General features: G+C 37.4%; 1 protein-coding gene across 3 annotated transcripts in view; it reads left to right on the forward strand.

Annotated features, from left to right (window-relative positions):
- PAFAH1B3 (platelet activating factor acetylhydrolase 1b catalytic subunit 3) overlaps positions 1 to 12,529 on the forward strand; it is a 45,858-nt gene that overhangs the window by 16,286 nt on the left and 17,043 nt on the right. Inside the window, exon 1 of one of the 3 annotated variants that reach the window (XM_053689991.1) lies at positions 8,097 to 8,148. The exons of the other annotated variants lie outside the window; for them this stretch is intronic. The gene's annotated coding sequence lies outside the window, so the exon portion shown is untranslated. Of the gene's footprint in view, positions 1 to 8,096; positions 8,149 to 12,529 lie in introns of those variants that run through there. 3 annotated transcript variants of the gene reach the window in all.

A 12,529-nucleotide genomic window follows, 5' to 3' on the forward strand; every position in this document is an offset into this window, starting at 1 on the left:
TACTGAGATTTTAGGAAAATGAATCCCATCCAAAAACGTTTTAATATTTTCTGGATCCGGACACTGGTATGTGTATAAATCAGTGTAAAACATTTGGAATAATTGCGAAATTTGATCTTGTTCTGTATACACTTGGTCCTTCACTTTTATCGCTGCTACTGATTTCCTCCTGGATTGTCTTTTAAACAATGAGGCCATATATTTACCAACTTTATTGCCAAATTTAGCAAATCTGGCACTGTTTTTGTGTAAAAGTACCTGTGCTTCTCCCAAGAGAAATGTCTCTCTTTCTTTCTTGGCCTGAAAGTAGCTATCTGTGTTTAGCTTACAAGGTCTTTCTAAGAACAAAGTGTATGCCTCCCTCACTTTATCTGAGAGAGCTTTGTCTTTCCAATTTTGCCATATAACTAGAAATTTCCGCTTTCAGGTAGACTTTAGCAGTTTCCCAAAATAGCTGAACATTATCTCTACAATGACTATTAAAAGATCTATAATCTTCCCATGCTTTAATTAGAAAGGCCTTGAATCTAGTAGAATCCCGCAGATATGTCGGAAAGACAAAAGAGTTAAATAGAAATTTCTTTTTCGCCGCTATGGTTAGAGTGACCGGAGCATGGTCCGACAAACTAAAGTCTCCAATAAAACAATTCTCAACCTTGGGAACCAATAAATCCGAAATCAGAAAAAGATCTAACCTTGAGAGCGTATTATGAGTCTTAGAGCAACATGTATACTCTAGGCTATTGGGATTTAACAATCTCCATATATCAACTAACTTTAATGAATTATAAAGTAGATTAAATATTCTTTTTTCAAAGTTCAACTGGGCAGGTTTGAATTTAGCTTTAATATTCCTAGTTCCCACTCTCCTTCTATCCAGATATGAGTTTGGTGTAACATTAAAATCCCCCACCAATATAATTTTGGCTTTAGGAAATTTAAACATTTTCTTCACTAATAAATTCCAAAATCTTTCATTAGAGACATTTGGGCCATACATGTTAACTGATATTCTTCCTCTTGAACAGAGAATCTAATAATTAAATATCTTCCCTCTTTATCTATAGATGTATTCAAGATTTTGTATTCCAACCTTGTATGGAAAAGAACCATCACCCCTCTGGACGATTTTATATAGGATGAAAAAAAGGATTCTCCCAACCACCGAGCTCTAATCTTTCTGTGTTCCTTATCTGATAAATGGGTTTCTTGTAAACACGCTATGTCGAAGTCTCTTTTTACTAGGAAATTCATGACTGCTTTTCTTTATTGGGGAATGAATCCCCCCTATATTCCAGGTTGATATTTTAACCATCTATCCTAGGGAGAACAATAAAGCAGCTGGAGTGAAAAAAAGAGCCACTAAGGGAGAGGAGAGAAGAGGGGGGAGAGAGAGAGAGACAAAAAAAAGGAGAAAACATATACACACGTGTATATAGCACGCTTTAAACCCCTTATTTTGTAATTGTTCTTTCCAAAAAATTTCCCATATATCCATGTGATACCAAATAAAAATTTAAACCACCTGTATTTAACAACTCTAACTCTTTTAACAATACCTGTAGTTCCCAATTTTCTAATGAGTGTTTTATTTCTATCTAAAAAAAAAAAAAAACATTTATAAATGACAAACTTTAGAGCCCTTATTTTATATTCATACAATTTTGTAACAAATTTCTATAACTACATTTTCCTAATAAATTAAACCCTCTATTCTTCAATAGTGCAATACCCATCTGTGTTATACCTTCTTTCATAGGTTCATTCAGAAACATTACAAACATCCAAATAGTGCATACTAAAATCCTTAAACCCACTATGTTCACAGTTGTACCCTTTTTACAAGTACCTATAACTTCTTTCTATCTATACAATCATTACTTGTGCCCATACTTTCTTATCCCCTAGTTGTATTTCACTTAATAATAGCTTATTCATATAAAAAACTGCCCTAAATTGTGCAAAATAACTTTATACCCTTTTTAAAACCGCTATAATTCACAGCTTTATCTTTTTTTAACAATTCCTATAAATTCCAATTTTCTAATGAGTGTTTTACTTCTATGTGTCGAAGAAAAAAAATAAAAATCTGTGACAGATCTGTTTGAGAGGAAAAAATAAAATAAGCTGTGACAGGTCTCTTTGAGAGAACAAGAAAAAAAAATATTTTACTTTTCAATCCGGGAAAAGAGAAGAAAAATCAAACACCATACTAGACATACACATAAATTCACAAAAATAGAATACAAAATGAAAGGAAGACTCTCATTAAACCTTTCCCTTCTTTGATTCATTTTCCAAAAAGGATAGGGCTGCTTCTGGAGAATCAAAGAAAAAAAAGTCCATGCCAGATTTTATCCTAAGTCTAGCTGGGTATAACAGGGAAAAAAACCTATTTTCAGCCACTAAGCGAGAACATATAGGCGAAAATTGTTTTCTTTTCAATGAAACTTCAGTAGAAAAGTCCTGGAAGAGCAAGATCTTTACTCCTTGGTATTGTAGAGTCTGTTGTTTCCTGTAAGCTCTCAAAATCTCGCTTTTCCCTTGGAAGTTTAAAAACTTCGCTATGACTGGCCTTGGTCTCCTATCATTTGATGTTGAATGATCTATTTCTCTTCCCATTCTGTGTATTCTTTCAATTGTAAAGATAATCTCCCCTGGATTTAATCCAAGTAACTCAGGGATAGAATGTTGCACAAATTTTTTTAAATCCTGAAATCTCAGGGATACCAATTAGGCGCAGATTGCTCCGCCTTGACCTGTTTTCCATATCGTCAATTTTGTTGGTCAAAGTTATGTTTTGTTTTACAAGAGATTCCACCTGTAGTTGTACCTTAATCTGAGTATCCTCGCAATTTGAAATCCTCTGTTCTATTTCTTTTATTCTTTCTGCCTGATTTTTCAGCTCCTCCAGGATTGTATTTAGTCTTGTATGTATTTCTTCCAGTTTAGGGCCTATTAGGGCAGAAACCAGGGTTGCAATCTCCCCCGCATATGAGGTGTCAGGGATCCTGTTTTCCCTTAAAGATTTATTCGGGGAGCTGGCTGAGTTAGCAGATTTATTACCTTTTTTATCTACTTGTTTCATTTTTGGTGACATTTTTGTTTGAGTGAGATATTTATCCATCTATCTTATGAAGTGATTCAATTTCAAAACTGGTAACTCAAACTTATTATGTACACAAATCAGAATTTCACATTTCACAGGCCTCTTTCACAAAGTTTACATTCCAGGCCCTAAACAACTCCCCTTTCCTTTCTTTTCCCCCTCTTTCTTTTCCTTTCTTTAGGGATTTTGAGTTAAGAAATATTTAAGGAGAAATAAAGAAGATGGCGTATACTAAGTCAATGAGGGACCCTAGTCGCTGTCAGATTTTAACAGAGGCTTTGAGATTTCAGGAAGGTAGGAGAGAGAAAAAAAAAAAGGCTAAGCGTCTATAATTTTCCAGCTCAGCAGCCCTCAGTGGCATAAGAAGGAAAAAAGTAGCATTTCTCCAGTTTTAAGATCAGATAAATAGGTAGTTCCTACCTTCCATTCTTTCCTTTCTCCCTTCCTTTGGCTTGTCGTTTCCTAGGATCTTTCTGGATCTCTCTCCTTTACTCCTTATCTTTTTGGGGGTTAAAGGCCTCCCATATGGAGGCAGCTCTGCGACTTCCAGGTGTTCCACTCACTCCTTCTCCTGCACCAAAAAAGCCCCAGCGTTGGACACTTTGCTACTCAAATGGCGACCAGGGAGAAACTGGCTTTACTATTTGGAGGCTCCTTCGCTAATCCATTAGATTGTTCATGTGTCAGATTGCTGCTACTAAACTGTTTTCAATAATATTCAAGAGGAATTTGGATTGGTTATGTCTGCATGTTTTTTCTCATGTTATAATCCCTAAAAATGTCAAAAGTTCAGTATAAACTTTATAAAACTGAGTTTCATCATGTGAGATCCACAAGTGGTCACCTTAGTTTAGAATACCCTTCTTCTCTTTATATATTTTCTTTCGTTTCCAGGAGGTCCAAGAGTGGCCTTTTAGCTTCATTTAGAAGGTTTCTAAGTCATTGGCATCTTACATATACAATGTTCACATGGTATGCAACTTGTTAGCTTTGTGCTTTTTATTTCTGAGTTCTGCTATTTACTTTACTTGTTAAATTGACAATTTATTTCATGTGAATTTACTTTATGATATTGTATGCCTTTAAATGAACCTTGAATAAAAATTTATAAAAAAAAAAAAAAGCCCCAGCGTTGGTCGGCAGCCAAGAAAGAACAGGCCACTAGACCCTTCCTGTAACTCTGTATATAGCAGCCTACGTGGACCTCCGCGCCACAGCTTCTCCCTTGCAGCACCTTGCGCCAGAGGTACCAGCCCTGATGTAACCCACAAATGAGCCACAACACCTCCTGACACTCCGAGCAGAGGCCTTCCCAAGGGACCACAAAGCCTCAGAATCGGTAACAGACGCGGCTTCCTCTCCACCGCTATCGTGTCCGTGCCTCAGTCTGTGTTCACGCTGTGTTGTGCTGCGTGGTGGCGTAGCAGCGTACAACCCCCACTTGTGGCTTACTTCTATTATCTAATTTGCTTCATTCTCTTGATATCCTTTGCTGAAAAGCATATCTAGATACGCAAAGGAGCTGCTGATTGATGGCTGCACATAAATGCCTTGTGTGATTGACTCACCCATGATATTGATATTTCTTTAACAAAGGATATTTATAGAATGAAGCAAATTAGATAATAGACGTAAATGAGAATGTTGTTTAAAATGGTATTCTCTCTGAATCATGAAAGAGAAAAAATTTGGGTTTAATGTCCCTTTAAACCTCTAAATTTCTGCCTGTTTCAAATGCTCTATTGACAGCCTCTTAATCACGTGCTTTTTTATTTGCTTTTCACAACAGGAGACTGCTAGTTCATGTGGGTCATATAGATAACAATGTGTTCACGTCCGAGGAGTTATTTAAGATTTAGCACAACACAGTACTAAATGCAAGTCAATAGATAATAAATAAAACGTTGTGATCAGGGGGCTGTCAGAAGATGCTTAGATACAAGGTAATCACAGAGGTAAAAAGTATATTAAGATAGCTGTGTCGGTTATGCAAAATTGGGGAATGGGTAATAAAGGGATTATCTATCTTTTAAAACAATAAAAATGCTATTGTAGACTGTCCCTTAAACTAGCGCTGTCTAACTGTGAAAAACTATCAAAATGCCCTGAGATAAGATGCAGCCTGCAAGGGCTTAGACATTAGTACATGAGCCTACCTAGGTTTATATTGTTTAAAATTGCATGCCATAACTGAATCATGAAAGTATTAGACTGTCCCTTTAAGTCCTGGTCTACTTATATGGTGTCGAAATCCATACTTTTGTTTTGTCTCTCTCTTTTCAGGGAAATAAATTGTTTGGTTCGGATTTGGATTCTAGCATTCCTACTGTTACTGCAGGTCATGGGGCTTTTCTTTCCCAAGACTTTCTCCAAAAAACGAAAGTTGATTCCCCTCAGAAAAAAGCACCTCTAACCCAAATCCACTCCTACTTTAAAGTCTGCATGAAGGTACGGCCCCCGATCCAGCAGCTCTGGTAGTGGGCAGGTTATGCCTTTTTCAGGAGGCTTGGTTTCAGTCTGTTGCAGATCCCTGGGTTCTGAATATAGTTTCCCAGGGTTATCATCAAATAGGATTTAGAACAAGGCCTCCCAAAGAAAAAAAAATTTCTGTCCAATGTTCCAAGGAATCCATTAAATGCCCAATCATTCTTTCAGTCTGTTTCAGATCTGGAAACTATGGGAGTGATTGTTCCAGTTCCTTTACAGGAACGGGGGGTTGGGATTTTATTCAGATCCCTAATAAGGAAGGTACTTTAAGACCAGTACTGGATTTAAAAGCTCTGAACATGTTCAGATTTCCCACTTTCAAAATGGAAACTTAGACTTGGTTCAAGCTCCATCTTTTCATTCAGCAGAATTTCACACCAACAGATTTATTTGGTGCCTCAGACCAGGGTTCCTTTACTGGGGTTTCAAATCTATTCAGTGTCCATGGGTCTTTCACTTAACAGATCAGAGAGGCAAAAATTGGTGTCAGCCTGTCTGAACCTTCAGTCCTCCCCTCTTCCATCTGTTGTTCTTTGTATGGAAGTACTGGGTCTCAAGGTTGCAGCTTCAGACGCAATTCCATTTGCTCAATTTCACATGAGACTTCCTAAGCTTTGTATGCTTCGTCAGTGGTGCAGGGATCATACTACACTATCTCAAAAGAGTTGTATGGATCACAGTACAAGTCAGTCTCTGACTTGGTGGCTGCATTTTCAGTTCATTATTCAGGGGGCTTCTTTTTCTCGTTCTCCCTGGACTGTGATCACTACAGATGCAAGTCTTTCAGATTTGGGAGCTGTTTAGGGGTCTCTGAGAGCACAAGAGGTTTGGGCCCCTCAGGAGGTGAGGTTGCCAATAAATGTTGTAGAACTCCTTTCTATTTTCGGGGCTCTTCACACTTGGCTTCTGTTGAAAAGGGAATCTCATCTCCACTTTCAATTAGACAATGCCACAGCAGTGGCTTATGTCAATCATCATGGGGGAACTCACAGTTCCGTAGCCATGAAGGAAGTGTCTCAAATTATTTCATGGGCAGAAGTCAATTCCTGTCTAATCTCTGCAGTTCGTATTTTAGTAGGGATCAACTGGGAAGCAGATTTTCTCAGTCATCCATCTCTGCATCCAGCTGAATGGTCTATTAACCAGGATGTGTTCAATCACATTGTGGATCTTTGGGGTCTCCCAGAGATAGATCTGATGATGGTTTCTGATTTGAACAACAAACTTCCCGGATACTTTGCGAGGTCCAGGGACTCTCGGGCAGAGTTTTGTGGATGCTCTAGTAGTTTGTTTTTTTTCCCAGCTTGCTTATCTTATTAGAGAAATTGTTGGTAATACTGATTGCTCCAGCTTTCAAATGTAGCCACCAATAAGCAAGCGCTAGCCAGGGTGCTGAACCTAAAATGGGCCCCATCCTAAGCGTTACATTCCTGATTTTTAAATAAAGATAGCAAGAGACCTAAGAAAAATTGATAATAGGAGTAAATTAGAAAGTTGCTTAATATTGCATGCTCTATCTGAATCGTGAAAGGAAAAATTTGGGTTTAGTATCCCTTTTAAGCATAGGGGTTTCAGATTCTGTGATAGAAACTTAATCCAGACTCGTAACCCTGTGACTAGAAGTATTTATCATAAGGTATGGAAGGCTTTTATTGCTTCGTGTACAGATCATGTTTTTTCCTGGAATTTGTTTAGAATTCCTAGAATTTTGAGGTTCTAACAGGATGGTTTGGATAAGGTCTACGATTAAGCGCCACTAGGGGGCGTGAAACGCATAAGACAGTCCTTGCTGTGTATGCCCTTTGCCTGGGAACACTACATTTTTTATTGGAACTAATAAAATTTATATTTTTTTAATCTTACACTAACTGAGCAGAGCCTGCTATTTTTGCACTTATACAGTGGTTTGGATAAGGGCCTATCTGCCAGCAATTTGAAAGGGCAGATTTCATAGATTGCTAATCCTTCCTGACATTCATGGTTTTGTTCAGGCCTTTGCACAAATTAAGCTGGTGCTGAAGCCAATTGCTCCTTCCTGGAGTCTTAACTTGATTTTAAAGGTTTTGCAGGTACCTCCCTTTGGGCCTATGAATTAAGTGGATATTAAGCTTCTTTCTTGGAATGTTTTGTTCCTTTTTACTATTTATTCTGCTAGAAGAATTTCCAAATTCTCTTCTCTTTCTTGTCACCTCTTTCTTGTCACCCTCTTTATCTTTCATCGGTATAAGTCTTAAGGACTAGGTTTTATTTTTTGCTTTAAGTTGTGTTTTCAGATAATATCAGTTGGGAAATAGTAGTCCCTTCTTTGTGGCCTAATCCCAAGAATGCTTCAGAGATATTTTTGCATAATTTGGATGTTGTTAATAGCATCAATGTAGTACTTAAATGCTCTAAGTATTTCAGACAAACTTCTACTTTTATTTGTTAACTTTTCTGATTCTAGGAAAGGACAGAAGATTCAGCAGATTTTTGGTTGAAACTCGTTTGATTCATAAGGCTTACTTGGAGGCAGGACAGTGTGCACTGAAATAGATTACTGTTCATTCTACAAGGTAATTTGCCACTTCTTGGGCGTTTAAAAATGAGACTTCAAGTTGACCAAATTTGCAAGGAAAGGTATGAAAGTACTTTAAAGATAACCTATAGGGTGTACTGTAAGCCAATATCGGGCAATTCACTCTTGCATGCAGCAAGCTGTCTACCTAGGCATATGTCCCTTATGTTGTGGATAAGGGACAATTTATACGCCTCAGACAGAATTGCACACAATTGGAAGATTTCCATTTTTAGGCTGACCTGTTGAAAGCCAGACATAAAGATAGAGGCTATTCCCAAAGGAACGTAAAAAGGGCAATATTTGAGGCAGAAATATTGTCATGAGATCAATTTCTGAGTGAAATAAAACAATCAAGATTAAAGGGACACTCAGATCAAATTAAAGTGCCATAAAACATTTTGTGTTACATGTATATTATAAAAGGGTCAACTGAGGTAAAACAGTGTATAATAAATATAAATATATATATATATATATATATATATATATATATATATATATATATATATATATATATATATAATAATTTCCAAAAATAGAGGTTGCAGACAGGTACCAGCGACATAAAACACCATTTTATGAATTAGTTGGAGCATACAATTTTAGACAACTTTCTACATACTTCTAGTATCAATTTTTTTTTTTTTTTTTTTTTTTTTTTGATGAATGCAGGGATGATAGCTGAGGCGCGTGCAGATGTCTGGAGCACTATATGGCGGCAGTTTTGCCAGATTGTTATCCATTTGCAAGAGCATTTGATATCAGGAATACATCCTGCCATGTGTAGTGCTCCAGACCCCTACCCTAGGTATCTTTTCAACAAAGAATAGCATGGGAACAAAGCAAATTTGATAATAGAAGTAAATTGAAAATGTTTTTTTATATTGTATGCTGAGGATGCAAAAAAAGATTTTTTTTTTTTTTTTTCCCGTTCACATTTCAAAATGTACTTTAATTTGCTGATTCCCTGTATTATGTGAAGAAATTGAGAATATACCTAGGCGCCAGACAACGGAGGCTAAGGTGAATTAAAATAGATAATACAAATTTATTACAATATGGTTAAAACATTATACAATAATATACACTGCGGTGGATCCACGCATATAAACAATAGCATAAATGATTACAATAACAGATACTAAAAACAAATGCTAAAAACAAATTCCAAAGATATTCCAATTGGTAATATGATAGATATAACGATGATGTCTGACAAGTGCAAATAATGAAACAATCGCAGAATATGAAAAAATCAAAAAATGCAAAAATACAAAGATAATAGTCCAAGATCACAAATTCCCAATAGATTGGCGGCAAGTGTCCACAAGTGATGTGTGCCAATAAGTAGTTTTGATCCTGTGAGGTAGTGTAAAAAAAAACAAATGCAAAACAAAATAAGTGATATCCAAAACAAATGTGAAAAAATTAATTAAAAAGTGTCCAATACTGGTGCTACTAGTGACTGTCCCTAGATGTGGCGATATCAATAGGGTGCTGGACAAAAATATAAATCCTGTGAGAGAAAACCTGTGAAAAAAAGATATGACAATGTGTAGAACTATCAAACAAAAATCCTCCAATTGAAATGAGGCTTACCAGTGCAGGTCTATGCGTTTCGGCCCTCTCTAGGCCTTTATCAAGACTCAGACTGACTCAGAGCAGATGCAGTGTTTAACCCCTTAATGACCACAGCACTTTTCCATTTTCTGTCCGTTTGGGACCAAGGCTATTTTTACATTTCTGCAGTGTTTGTGTTTAGCTGTAATTTTCCCCTTACTCATTTACTGTACCCACACATATTATATACCGTTTTTCTCGCCATTAAATGGACTTTCAAAATATACCATTATTTTCCTCATATCTTATAATTTACTATAAAAAAATTTATAAAATATGAGGAAAAAATAGAAAAAAACACACTTTTTCTAACTTTGACCCCCAAAATCTGTTATACATCTACAACCACCAAACAAAAACCATGCTAAATAGTTTCTAAATTTTGTCCTGAGTTTAGAGATACCCAATGTTTACATGTTCTTTGCTTTTTTTGCAAGTTATAGGGCCATAAATACAAGTAGCACTTTGCTATTTCCAAACCACTTTTTTTCAAAATTAGCGCTAGTTACATTAGAACACTGATATCTTTCAGGAATCCCTGAATATCCCCTGAAATGTATATATTTTTTTTTAGAAGACATCCCAAAGTATTGATCTAGGCCCATTTTAGTATATTTCATGCCACCATTTCACCGCCAAATGCGATCAAATAAAAAAAAAAATGTTCACTTTTTCACAATTTTTTTCACAAACTTTAGGTTTCTCACTGAAATTATTTACAAAAAACTTATGCAATTATAGCATACATGGTTGTAAATGCTTCTCTGGGATCCCCTTGGTTCATAAATAGCAGACATATATGGCTTTGGTTTTGCTTTTTACTAATTAGAAGGCTGCTAAATGCGACTGCGCACCACACGTGTATTATGCCCAGCAGTGAAGGGGTTAATTAGGGAGCATGTAGGGAGCTTCTAGGGTTAATTTTAGCTTCAGTGTAGTGTAGTAGACAACCCCAAGTATTGATCTAGGCCCATTTTGGTATATTTCATGCCACCATTTTACCGCCAAATGCAATCAAATTAAAAAAAAAACGCTAAATTTTTCACAATTTTAGGTTTCTCACTGAAATTATTTACAAACAGCATGTGCAATTATGGCACAAATAGTTGTAAATGCTTCTCTGGGATCCCCTTTGTTCAGAAATAGCAGACATATATGACTTTGGCGTTGCTTTTTGGTAATTAGAAGGCCGCAAAGTGCTGCTGCGCATCACACATGTATTATGGCTAGCAGTCAAGGGGTTAATTAGGTAGTTTGTAGGGAGCTTGCGGGCTTAATTTTAGCTTTAGTGTAGAGATCAGCCTCCCACCTGACACATCAGACCCCCTGATATCTCCCAAACAGCTCCCTTCCCTCCCCCACCCCACAATTGTCCCCGCCATCTTAAGTACTGGCAGAAAGTCTGCCAGTACTAAAATAAAAGTTTAAAAAAAAAAAAATACATCTTTAGCATATTTACATATGCTACTTTGTAGGATCCCCCCTTAGCCCCCAACCTCCCTGATCCCCCCCAAAAACAGCTCTCTAACCCCCCCTGCCTTATTGGGGTCCGTCTTGGGTACTGGCAGCTGTCTGCCAGTACCCAGTTAACAATATTTTTTTCTCTTTTTTTATTTATTTTTTTTAAATTTTTCTGTAGTGTAGCTTCCCCACGACCAACCCCTACCCCCACCCCCTCCCAGATCCCGTAGATTACTTTTTGGGGGCATTTATTCCCCCTCTTCCTCCCACTTACTACATGATAATTTCTGTAGTGTAAGCGGTTCCCACCCGCTCCCTCCCGTGCACGCGCCCGCCGATCCCCCATGCATGCGCGCGTGTCTGTGCGCGCCCCTGACTCTCCCGCCCCCCTCTGTGTATCAGAAACCATCGATGGCCGCCCACCCGCCTCCCACTGCAGCTCCCACCCACCAACGATTGCGGCCATCGATGTCCGGTGTAGAGAGGGCCACAGAGGGGTACAAATTGTTATTGCAGGATGCCTCGATATTGAGGCATCCTGCAATAACCGGAAAGCAGCTGGAAGCGATGAGGATCGCTTCCAGCTGCTTTCCAAACCGAGGACGTACGCCACACGTCCTCAGGCGTTAACTGCCTTTTTTCTGAGGACGTATGGCGTACGTCCTTGGTCATTAAGGGGTTAAAATGCTGGTGCACTGAGACTATCTAGCTATGCTTCACAGGAACGTGCAGAGAAAAATGTTAACACTAAAATAGTGATAACTTTTATTAGAAGCATTTTTGCCAATACATCTATATTGCAAATATGTTCTATTCAAAGATGTAATTCATCCATGTGCATTTACATTTTGATCGGAATGTCCGTTTAAACGGGTAAGCTTTTTAAACTATAGTATATTGTGTTCTTACTTAATTCTGTTTAAAGTCCGGGGAAAGGAAATGTTCTTTTTAAAGAATCTCCCAAATTGATTGGATTCAAGTTACAATTTTTCTTTAAAGGGACACTAAACACAATTTTTTTTCTTTCATGATTCAGATAGAGCATGCAATTTTAAGCAACTTTCTAATTTACTCCTATTATCAATTTTTCTTTGTTTTCGTGCTATCTTTATTTAAAAAGCAGGAATGTGATGCATAGGAACCGGCCCATTTTTGGTTGAAAATCTGGGTTATGCTTGCTTATTGGTGGGTAAATGTCAGACTCCAATAAGCCAGTGCTATCCATGGTGATGGACATAAAATGGGCTGGCTGCTAAGATTTACATTCATGATTTTCAAATAAAGATAGCAAGAGA

Source organism: Bombina bombina, chromosome 8 (assembly GCF_027579735.1).
Source record: "Bombina bombina isolate aBomBom1 chromosome 8, aBomBom1.pri, whole genome shotgun sequence".
NCBI lineage: Eukaryota > Metazoa > Chordata > Amphibia > Anura > Bombinatoridae > Bombina > Bombina bombina.